Raw genomic sequence first — 13,029 nt, forward strand, 5'->3', positions numbered from 1 at the left:
ATTACTTTTGACACGCAGAATTTTGTTCACGAGAATGTTATTTGAATCATGCTTTGTTGAATGCTCCACTTTTATCGCACCCAGATCTTACCAGAAATTTTTCCATTGCCACCGACAGTTCTAACACCGCTTTAGGCGTACATATTTTTCAGGAAATTGAAGAAGATGGCTCTACAGTAATTAAAAACATCGCATTTGCAAGTCGCATTTTGTCACCTGCTGAACGAAATTATTCTGTTACAGAATTGGAAACATTATGTGTTGTATGGGCTTTCACGAGATTTAGGCACTTTCTTTATGGCAGACATACCACTGTTTACACAGATCACAGAGCGATACAATTTTTACTTTCAGCTAAATTTACTCACGACAGATTAAGCAGATGGAAACTGTATTTACAGGAATTTAATTTTACAATAGTTCACATTCCCGGCACACAAAATGTTATAGCAGACGCACTATCGCGTTCTCTCGGCAACAATCAGCAAGACGTAGCAACCAACTTCTGCAAAACAAATTTCAGTGTCATGTACATTCAGCATGTTGCATTTGAAAACTTTATTTCATCGTCATTACAGGACATAGCACAAGAACAAAATAAAGACAATGTGTGGAAAGAAATTAAACACCTTTGGCAAGATAAGAATAATGTTACGATTAGAAACCACTACACTATACGCAATGACATTCTGTTTCGCCGCTCTCATCCTGACAGCAACAATTGGTTATTATGCATTCCTGACGAACTGGTTAACAAACTAATTTGGTACACTCATTTAAGTTACGCACATTACGGAGCACGAAAATGTTTTCTTATACTGGGACAGAACTGTTATTTTGCCAACATGGAGAAACGTATACGACGAGTTTCAGCGTCTTGTAAAATTTGCCAGAAAGCTAAATCAGACACCACTTCACATATTCCTCCTTTATATCCCATTATACCTGTTAAATTAAGACACATGGCCGCAGTAGATATTTTTGGTCCGATTCCCAGAACTAACAGAGGTTTTTGCTACATTTTTGTCGCTGTTGAGCTCACTTCAAAATTTGTTACTTTCACTCCGTTACGCAAAGCTACTGCTAAAACTGTTTCGAAAGCATTTGTAAAACATTTTCTATCTCATGTAGGGCATGTAATGAAAGTAATTTCTGATAATGGATCTCAATTTCGTAGTACCATATGGACACGCATGTTACGAGCTAGAAACATTTCTCCGATCTATATATCCAAGTACCACGCTTCTTCGAACCCCTGTGAAAGATTAATGAAAGAAATTGGTAAACTGTGTAGAATATACTGCCACAAAAGACATATTGATTGGGATACACACATACTCTCCTTCCAAGATGTAATTAATTCCATTCCAAATGAATCCACTATGTTATCTCCGTCTGTTATACTGAAAAACGTTGAACCACCAAACAAAATTAAAGAATTAGTAAAATTCCCCAAAAGTCGCCGCGTACGACACCACGAAATAATTGACATTGCGCTGAACAACATCAAACGTGCCGCAGAGCGCCGGAGAAGACAGCAAAAACAGGTTTGTACACGCCGAGACTTTCACGTTGGACAGAAGATACTAGTACGTACACACTATTTATCCAGCAAATTAAAAGGTAAGTGCAGTAAATTTGAACTTCTATACGCAGGTCCGTATCGGATTCGCAGCATCCCTCACCCCAATGTTGTACACGTCGAAACTTTGAGAACCAGAAAATCGAAAGGCAATCACCATATCTCAAACATTAAACCGTTTATTGAATGAAACCACTGTATGATTCAACACACTATGATGTCATTTACTAATGCAATTAATTCACGTGACTAATTACTGATGATTATCGTATTTTTTCTTGGCAAGTGCCCGGCAAGGTAAGGTTAGCAGGTCGCTTTTCTTGTCGTCACACATCAGACCATGCATATTTTTCCAGATGAATTTACACATTTATGACTATTTCTGCAATTATATTTATGTGACTACTTATCGATGATTATCGTGTTTTTTCTTGGCAAGTGCCCGGCAAGGTAAGGTTAGCAGGTCGCTTTTCTTGTCGTTACACATCAGACCGTGCACATTTTCCATTTTTTTGTGTATATGACTGTACTCCAGTTTTGTTTGTATGGACTATGAAATAGTTAAGATATAACACACACCAGTCGACTTTGACATTTTTTTTTTTTGCCTTATGACATCTCAACATCGTGACTGTTTCACATTTTTTTTTGCTGCTGCATTGTATTATTCTGTGTATATCTTTGTTTTTGAACACTGTCAATGTTTTTGACATATTACGTTTTCTGTCATGTTATGCTGTAGGGTTAATTATGTTACCATAAACCAGTCATTATCTAGTGGGCATATGATTTAAATGCAGGACATTAATCTTTGTTCATCAATTTCAGAAAGGAATGATGATTCTAAGAAATAAATTTAACATAAATGGAATTTCACCTACGGAATAAACGAAAGGAGATGCAATAACTTTATGAGGAAGAGTAAATGGATCAGGATTAACAAACATTAACAAGAATATACTATACTCATCGAAGAATAGCAGTCTTAACTAATTTTTTCTTTCAGAATACAAGGTGATTGATGCAGGCTGTCAGACTGAACTACACATCTTAGTTTTAGTGATGAAATATGCTAGAGATAAGGAATAGTTATGAAAGGAGTAATGAAGTGATTTTTTGCAGATGATAATGAATACTGATGAATAATGATGAAGGATATGGTATTATGAATAATGAAGTTTTTCTTTACAGGTGATGATAATGGTGAGGTTATGATGATATGGATAATGAAGTTTTTTTTTTTTTTACAGATGAGGATAATGTTGAAGTTATGTATTTATGCTACGTAGTTATTTAAGTATTTGTTGCAGTTTGCTTTGACAGCAGGTGTTACATTGCATAGTAGGATGACTGAAAGTTTTGGAAAGGACAGCTATGGAATACATTTTATACACACTTCACTGCCTGTTAATTCGAAGTTCACTACTTTTCAGCATAGTGTGCGTTTCCTCTTTCAGGTCAATAATCCGTTTTTGTATTTTTTCCAGGAGAAGTTTTTCATGACACTTACTAAACCTGTTACTTATTATACCTGTTCTAGTACTTGCATTTTTATATTTTTTACCCATGTGTGTTTATCATTTATAAATGTGATCACATGTACTGCCTTGTTACATAATCTTGCTACAGCTGACTCATGACGAATGACGTTACCTATCCTCATTTGCAGCAATAGGTCAAAAGCAAAAAGTATTATGCCTCAGCAATTAATTATCGATCCCAACGCAATGCATTGCTACCAAAAAAATGTATTACCAGTCCCACATAATGTCACTAGTTTATGATAATTCTGAATAATACTGATCAACTCTGAATAGCATGTCACTTGAGTAATGACCTCTTAATGAGACTATATTCAAAATAATGCTTTGTCACTAGCTAATAACTGCCACTGTTTGTTGTAATGATACTACTTATAATGCTTGTGATTACTAATGATTTGACTGTAATTAACTGATTTTAATAATGCCTTTGTAATGATCTGAATACTACTGAATGAGGAACACTGTTTATTGTAATGAGTACTTGTAATGCCCATGATTATTAATGCTATGACTGTAATTAACTGATTTTTAATAATGACTTCGTAATAATCTGAGTAATACTGAATGATGATTCTATTCAATACTTGCTGGCCACTGAGTGCCAATAATTAATGTCACTCCACGAATTGTGATTAATTATGCCATTGATTAGCTCTTGTTTCCAATGTTGATACTGTGTAACCAGAAAAGAATGTGACTGTTTCATAATGCTTTGTAATTAGGAAAAGACTAATGATTCTTAATAGATTGGAATGACACATAATTAATTAACTATGGTACTGTTTAATAATGCTTTGTAATTAATTAAGGCTAATAATTCTTACTATATTGAAATGACAAATGATCAATTAATTAACGGTAATTAGACAAATGATTAATTAACGACAAATGATTAATTAACTGTAATTAGACAAATGATTAATTAACTGTAATTAGACAAATGATTAATTAACGACAAATGATTAATTAACTGTAATTAGACAAATGATTAATTAACTGTAATTAGACAAATGATTAATTAACGACAAATGATTAATTAACTGTAATTAGGAAATGGCTAATGATTATTGGAATGACAACTGATTAATTAACTGTAATTAGGAGAAGGTTAATGATTCTTAATTATACTCTGTAACTGAAAATAATGCATTTATTTCATAATGCTTTGTAACCAGGAAAAGAAGGCTACTGATTCTATGTAAAACAATTAATGAACATTTTTCTGTAATACTACATACTTGGTACAGAAATGTTCAATAACTGGGCTATGAATGCCACAAACTGTTAATTAAGTCTGTAATTGTCAATATTATGTGACTTGATGTCCTTCACCTCATAAGCTGACTACCCTGAATTACTGCAATGTCCATTTGTCCTGTTTATCCTAGTGATCATGGAGCACTATATTTGGTTTTGCACTAATTCTACGTTGGTGTGCCTTGTAAGAGTGTTGACACGACATGCTGTCCACCACCATGAGCGATGAAGACATTATTATGGTCCCACTGTTTGGTGTACGTAATGTACTGCCAAAATGAAAACATGGAACATTACTACGACAGTTCAGTGTCTTGGCTACACTGATAAATTCTGATGGGAAAAGAACTTCAAGTTGTGTCACTTGGTGTTGTACTTCTGTGGAAAGATATGGACTTTCAGAGCAGCTGTGTGCAATCTAAAGTGCTACAACCATGATGCAATCCTTCCCTTTCCTATCCTGATTCTTGTCACATAAAGAAAAATTTTTTGGTAACATCATTTATGTTCATAGGTTATACATTTTTCGATTCGCTGAACTCCAATGCGAGTACACTTATGTCACTTGTCAACATAATATTTTTTGCCAGTCTGTTTATTTGTTCTGAATATGCTAAAGAATTTTTTCAGTGCCTGTGCACTTTATCTGTCAAATAATTTGTATATACTTTTCTGATTTGCTACTATGTTTTGTACTCACATTTTGTCTTTGTCTGATATATTTTGTACTTAGTGCGTGTGCACAACATATACTTTATGTACTACATCTAATTATTCTTGCCAGTCTGTTTATTTGTTCTGCATATGCTAAAGAATTTTTTTTTCAGTGCCTGTGCACTTTATTATCTGTCAAATAATTTGTATATACATATTTCTGATTTGCTACTATGTTTTGTACTCACATTTTGTCTTTGTCTGATATATTTTGTACTTAGTGCGTGTGCACAACATTTAAATACTCTGTAAGTTGTAGAATTTTGTTAATTAAAGAAAAATTTTGCCGCGCTTGGCAAGTCCAAATGACTCACCATCGCTGCCAAATTTTTGCCCCCCCAGTGGAGGGTTATGAAACACGTATGTAACATAGCAGCGATGGCGAGGCATTGTAGCATCTGTGACCAGAGAGTATGCGCTTGACCGCGCGAGTGTTGCGAGCGGTTCTCAGTAGCAGTCAGTCAGTCGTTGCTCAGTCTGTTAGTAGTAGTCGTTGCGAGTCTGTCAGTTAGTCGTTGCGAGTCTGTCAGTTCAGTCGTTGCGAGTCTGTAGCTCTGTCTAGTTGAGAGCAGTACTCAGTCTGTAGTCGTCATGCAGAGCGGTCGGTCAGTGGTAGCAGCCCAGTGCGGTTGTGTGATGTAGGCGGTCGGCAACACTGGTCAAGATGAGGAATAAGGTATACTGTTAATTAATATAATCATTAGATAATGAAAAATTTTATTTATTGTAATTATTCTCCAACAAGTCTCCCAATAATAATTTTTTATTTCAAAAGCATTTTCTCAAAAATTTAATTTTTTTATTGAACTCAAGATTTCGTTGCACTTCCCATTTCATTCCACTTCTTTTGAAGAAAAATTCCACAAAAATCACAAAAAAAGAGAATATTATTATTTGCAATGCAGTTCCTCCAAGCGGTGCGCAACAACAAGAGCAGATATGTGACATCGATTTATTCTGAGGTAAGACTTTAATTCTGATTGTTTTACACAGGGCCAAAGACCGATATTTCGGTTTAATTGAATTTCCTTATCACTGAATGGACTTTAATTTTTCATGAGGAATTTATATTTGAGTCAGATTGCGAATTTCACATTTTTGTTGCCATTGTCAGTACATTTCATTGTGGGCAGGTTACGCATAGAGCCATGTCCATCAGCATTTCTAATTAGTATCGTCCTTTTCTTTTAAAATTTTTGTGGGGAGGTTACACTTGGCTCCCATTTCTATTAAGTATTGTCCATTATCTTTCTTTTAAAATTACGGTGGGGAGGTTACAAAATGCTCATTTGTTTATTACATGTCAAACATTTGTTGTCCAGTCCTGTCAAATACTGTAACAACTATTTATGTGTGCGTTCAGAAATTTATTTTGTGTAAAATGTCTCGAAAGTTCAGCTAGGTACTGTTATATTTGTTTGTTTTAGACATTAATTTGTGTAAATTATTTATTAAATTAATTAAAGATTTATTCTACAGGTTAACAAAAGTGTAAATGTCTTTTCATAGGTTGTTTATGATTTTTCTTGATAAGCTATTGTCTATGTCTGGATTGTTTTATGTGGTTTTGTGCGAGTGCATATTCAGTATTACTATTAATAAAAATGCCGCGTCCTAGAAGATCTAATCTTTCCCAGCGGAGCCGTAATGCAATTAGGCAACGGAATATCGCGAGTTAATTATCTGACGAAGAACGAGAAATTGCCCGAGAAGAGCGCCGCGTTAGGATGGAGCAAAGAAGGGCCTTAATTCGTGCTTCTCAAACACAAGAGCAAAGAGAGGCAGCCCGTGAAACGGCTAGATTAGAATCGAGAAATCGTCGAGCTTATCGTACAGATGAACAGAGGAATAATCTTCGAAGTTCAAGAAGAAATGGTTCAAGTATTGATTTGAATCGAGCAGCGTTTCGATATGATTGCACCATCGACTACAGCTTGCATCGTTTAGTTTGCATTGGTCCAATGGACGTTGTTTGCCAGCATTGTGGCGCATTGAAGTTTGCTGGTGAAACGCCTGGTTTGTGCTGCCTTAGTGGTAAAGTGACATTGCCATTAGTGGTCCCGCCACCAGAGCCATTGCGTTCCCTGCTTTATGGCGAAACACTAGAATCACGACATTTTCTAGCGAACACTCAAAAATACAATGTCTGTTTCCAAATGACTTCATTTGGGGCGGAAATTATCGAAGAACACGGATATAATCCGACATTTAAGGTAATTTACGTTAAAAACTTTATTTTCTATGATTGTAAAAAAAAAATTGGAATGTAGTTTGTTAGATTTCTGTATTTGTCTCTAAAATAAAAATAGTGTGTTATTATTTGAAAAAAAAGTGTTTGTAAATCTAACTATAGCTATGGCTTTGAATTTACAGATTCAAGGCCAGATTTGCCATCGCATTGGATCATTGCAACCTATTGAAGGTGCACAGCACAAATTCTTGCAAATATACTTCATGGGCAATATGGAAGAACAACTTGACCGGCGTCAAGGGATCAACACAGCTACGAAAAGAGCAATTCTCCAAGATTTGCAGCAAATGCTTCATGAACATCATGCATTGGTCAGGCTGTTCAAGACTGCTTTAGAGCGCATGCCAAGTGAAGACTATAAAGTTGTAATCAGAGCAGATAAAAGACCAGCTGGAACACATGAATGCACATTTAATGCTCCAACAATCGATGAAGTGGCAATCCTGATTGTTGGTGAAAACTTGGAAACACGTGATATTGTGCGTACATGACGCAATACTGGGCAACTACAAAGAATATATGAAACACACCGTTCATATGACGCGTTACAATACCCGCAGATGTTTTGGCAAGGAGACGATGGATATCACTTTAATATCAAAATGATTAATCCATTGAATGGTAAGATCAATATCATTGTTTTCATTTTAACTTGATATACATTTTATTCTGTTTGCTTTTGGTACACAAAAAAAGTTGTCACTCCTAATTTAGTAGAGAGTAGCTGTAAGAGTCGTTAACCTATTAGGGGTTCTAAAATACAATTTTTACTGTATTTGTTTCAGGTGAGAAAACTACCAAGAAAGGTTAGTTCGATGAATTATTACGCATATCGTTTGATGATTCGTGAAAATTCTGACAATTATTTGTTGCGATTTCGTCGACTGCTTCAACAATACTGCGTTGACATGTACGTTAAAATCGAAACGGAGCGCCTGACTTTCATCCGGTTGAATCAAGCTAAATTGCGTTCGGAAGAGTGTATTCATTTACGCGATGCAATAAGCACAGAAGGAGATTCAGAAAATGTTGGTCGATTGACTATTTTACCAGCGACATACACAGGTAGCCCGCGTCATATGCATGAATATGCGCAAGATGCAATGACATATGTTCGTCATTATGGTCGGCCAGATCTATTCATTACATTTACATGTAATCCGAAATGGATGGAAATTATTCAATTGCTGCTTCCCGGACAAACATCAAGTGATCGACACGACATCACCGCACGGGCTTTCAAGCAAAAAATTCGGTCACTAATAAATTACATTGTTAAGCAACACGTCTTTGGGATTACTCGATTCTGGATGTATTCAGTCGAATGGCAAAAACGAGGCCTACCGCATGCTCACATTCTAATTTGGTTAGTAGACAGAATTCGGCCAGATCAAATAGATGACATCATATGTGCGGAGATCCCTGCTCCTGAAACCGATCCAGACCTACATGATGTTGTAATCACGAATATGATTCATGGACCATGTGGCACTATCAACCGCCAATCACCGTGCATGGTCGACGGCAAGTGTTCCAAACGGTATCCGCGAAAATTCACGGCAGAGACCATTACAGGCAACGATGGTTATCCATTGTATCGGCGTCGATCGCCCGATGATGATGGTAGAACTATCACAACTAAAGTGAAAGGAAACGATTTCATAGTTGACAACAGTTGGATTGTTCCATATTCGCCACTTCTTTCCAAAACATTCAAGGCACATTGTAATGTTGAGTATTGCAATTCGGTCAAATCTATTAAATACATTTGCAAATATGTTACGAAAGGGAGCGACATGGCGGTTTTTGGTATCCAAACATCCAATATCAACGATGAAATCACGCGCTATCAAGTCGGGAGATATGTGAACTGCAATGAAGCAATTTGGCGTATATTCTCATTCCCTATTCACGAACGTTATCCCACTGTTGTACATTTGGGGGTGCATCTAGAGAACGATCAGAGAGTATATTTCACAGCGTCGAATGCTGCTCAACGTGCCGAAACACCTCCAGCGACAACACTGACCAGTTTCTTTGCGATTTGTCAAAACGATCCGTTCGCACGAACGTTGCTTTACTCGGAAATGCCATGTTATTACACTTGGAACGCTACATCGAAGAAATTTCAACGTCAGAAGCAAGGCGATGCAGTTCCTGGTCATCCAGATATGCGTTCTGCTGATGCTCTTGGTCGTATTTACACAGTTCATCCGAAGAATGATGAATGTTTCTATTTGCGGTTGTTGCTGGTACATGTTCGAGGGCCAACATCATTTGAATCACTACGAACTGTTAATGGTATAGTGTGCCCCACATTTCGTGCAGCATGTCAAGAGCTGAATTTGCTTGAAAACGATACTCATTGGGACACGACAATCGCTGAAGCAATTATTTCTGCATCTCCAAGTCAGATACGCACATTATTTGCTATCATCATTTCGACATGCTTTCCATCGAACCCACGTGACCTGTGGAACAAATACAAAGATAACATGTCAGAAGACATTTTATATCGAATTCGTGTCAGCTCAAGAAATCCCGATCTTGAGGCGAATGAGGAGATGCATAACCAGGCATCAAGAAGATATGTGTTACCTCATGTGCGGCAGTTTGTTAGTTAGGTTAGGAATGCCAGCGCCAGATCGCGGAATGAATGACGCATTTAATAGAGAATTGGAACGTGAACGTGAATATGATCCACACGAACTAATCCAATCAGTTCAAACGAATGTACCACTGTTGAATACTAAGCAGAAGGAAGTCTATGATACACTGATTAATGCAATTGATGAGGGAAATGGTGGCTTATTTTTTTTGGATGCCCCCGGTGGAACTCGGAAGACATTCCTCATGTCATTGATTTTGGCCACATTGTTAGACGGATGCCGTACGGCTCACTCAGCATTAAAATTGCCATTAAACCTTCAAACTACTGAACAACCGACATGTAACATTTCGAAACACTCCGCAATGGCCAAAGTTTTAGTAGCATCAAAAATCTGATTTGATCCATTATAAATGGTTTTTGAAAGCCTGCGACTGTAGATACAATAGGTTTGTTTATAAATAAATAAATCTTCTGCTACCAGTCACGATTTTCTTTATTTTACTATTTGCACGACGCGTTTCGAGAAATAATTCCCATTTTCAAGTGCGTTTTTATGATGTGTGTTAAGCCATTACTTTTGATGTTGTCAGTGTGTGTGAGTCTGCTTCATTTTGTTGACTTTTACTGTAATACATAAGAAACGCGATTTTTAGTTGGGTATCAATATTTTCTGTGAGGTTAGTGGCTAAAGTTTGAGAACAATTTGTACTTACAATTTTCTAATGGTCCATTTGTGTAGAGAGTCACACACACTTAACATCACACACAACTTGTACATTTTACACATCGAAACTATCTTATATAAACAAAACAGTTACCAAGATCTTCTTACAGGTAGTTCACAGAGATAACATTATAGGTCTTCCACAGATTATGATATGCTTTTGTACAGAGGTTAATTTATCTGTACAATTTGGCTCATGAATTACTTATATTGATTTTACAGTTGTGCTTATTTCTATGTTTTACTATTTTTATTTAAGTATATTATCGAAACATCTGAAGAAATTCACTGATTCACTTTCAAGTTTTTCATTTAATATTTTATCTTCATATTTTCTGTAATGTGAATATATCTCCAGTTCTTCAAGCAAATCCATTTTATGTCCTTTATCTAGTCGGTGGAGTACTTTGACATTTTGCTCTATTTTTCCAAATGGGTGTCCTGTATTATGTATGTGTGTTGCTATTGCTGATGTAGCGTGTTTGTTGTGGGTGTATGCTCTAATGTGCTCCGTGTACCTGGTGTTGATATTTCGGCCTGTTTGTCCTATGTAGAACTTGGAGCATTCCTGGCATGTTACCTTGTATATTCCAGAGTCTAAATATGGATCATGATTACACTTTATATTATGTATTCGTTTTTGGTGTAGTTTATTGGATGTAGAAAACCCAATTTTTACTCTGTGATTTTTGAAAATATTTGCAATGTTCTGTGATACATTGCCTATGTATGGAATGCTAGATATATATTTGTTTTTCTCTTTTTCTTCTGTGGTGCAGTTTGTACCTGGGTTTCTCTTCATTTTGCCTAAGATTGTGTCAACCATGGAAGCATTGTAACCATTGGCAACTGCAATCTTCTTCACTGTGTTTATTTCTTGCTGCATATTTTCTTGGTTCAATGGTATTTTTGTTGCCCTATGCAGCATTGACCTGTAAGCTGCCTGTTTATGAATATTTGGGTGACATGAGGTTCCAGGGATTGTGGTGTCAGTCATTGTGTTTTTCCTATAAATTTTGAATGATGTAGATGACCTCAATTTTATAATTCAAAATCAAATCGTAGGTACTCTGTATTCATTCAAATCTATCGACTGTGTAACAAACGAAGAAGAAGCCACTAATTATCCAACTGAATTTTTGAACTCCTTGGATGTGCCTGGTTTACCACCGCACAATTTACAACTGAAGGTTGGCTCGGTAGTCATCATGCTTAGAAATTTAAACCAACCAAAACTGTGCAATGGAACGCGTTTGGTGATAAGAAAACTGATGAGCAATGTGATTCACGCGTCGATACTTAAAGGAAAATTTAAAGATGAGGAAGTTCTTATTCCAAGGATTCCGATGATTCCAACAGATATGCCCTTTGAGTTTAAACGAATTCAATTCCCGATTCGTCTTGCCTTCTCCATGACGATCAACAAATCACAGGGCCAATCCTTGACTATTTGTGGCCTCAATCTAGAAAATGCGTGTTTTTCCCATGGTCAATTGTACGTGGCATGCTCACGTGTCGGCAAACCATCCGCATTATTTGTTCTTGCGCCTGACCAAAAAACAAAGAATGTCGTTTACCACAAGGTGCTTGAATGAAAATCCGATTAATGAATTAATCAGAGTGTATCCCAACCTGCACAACATAGTTTTCAATGATTTTTTTCTGACATGTGTTTGAAATACTTAATTATTATTATTTTTTAATTTTTATTCTCATTCTGTATGTATTCATCATCATTCATCAAAATAAAATACTTTTATATTTCTATCTATATTAATATTATTTTGTATCATTGTATTACGTTCATCAAAGCCTAAATTAGTTCAGCTAAAAGGTAACACGACATTCATTGACTGTTAGGCGGTACGAAGTTCGCCGGGTCAGCTAGTTCTGTAATAAACTAAGAATACTTCAGCAAAAGCCTATCGAATTTCACTTTTGTGGTTTTACCATGAACTTTTATTACTCCTTTTTCATTAGACAAAAACTCGCTTTATAAACACTTGAATGCAAGAACTGTTCATTTAAATCACCATACTCGGTTTTAGTAGTTCTTAGGTGAGGACCCTGCGCAGGTTCGTGATCAGGGTAGAAAATATGGTTCCGGACACAAATTTATGTTTTTGTGATTATTATTAAATGAACGCACAAATTAAATGGTGCACGTCCTTACACATTACTGAATGTATAAAGTTAGTGAATCAGTGGCGAAGATTGGTGGCAAGCGACATGGCGGCTAACTATACTCACGGCTCTTGATGTTCCAATGCTCTATAAACCTCTTCTTGCCGTCGGATTTTCAACATATTAGAGCCTTTCCATTATCCTGTGAATACCAAATAATAG

The sequence above is a fragment of the Schistocerca serialis genome, chromosome 5, assembly GCF_023864345.2.
Source record: "Schistocerca serialis cubense isolate TAMUIC-IGC-003099 chromosome 5, iqSchSeri2.2, whole genome shotgun sequence".
Classification (NCBI taxonomy): Eukaryota; Metazoa; Arthropoda; class Insecta; order Orthoptera; family Acrididae; genus Schistocerca; species Schistocerca serialis.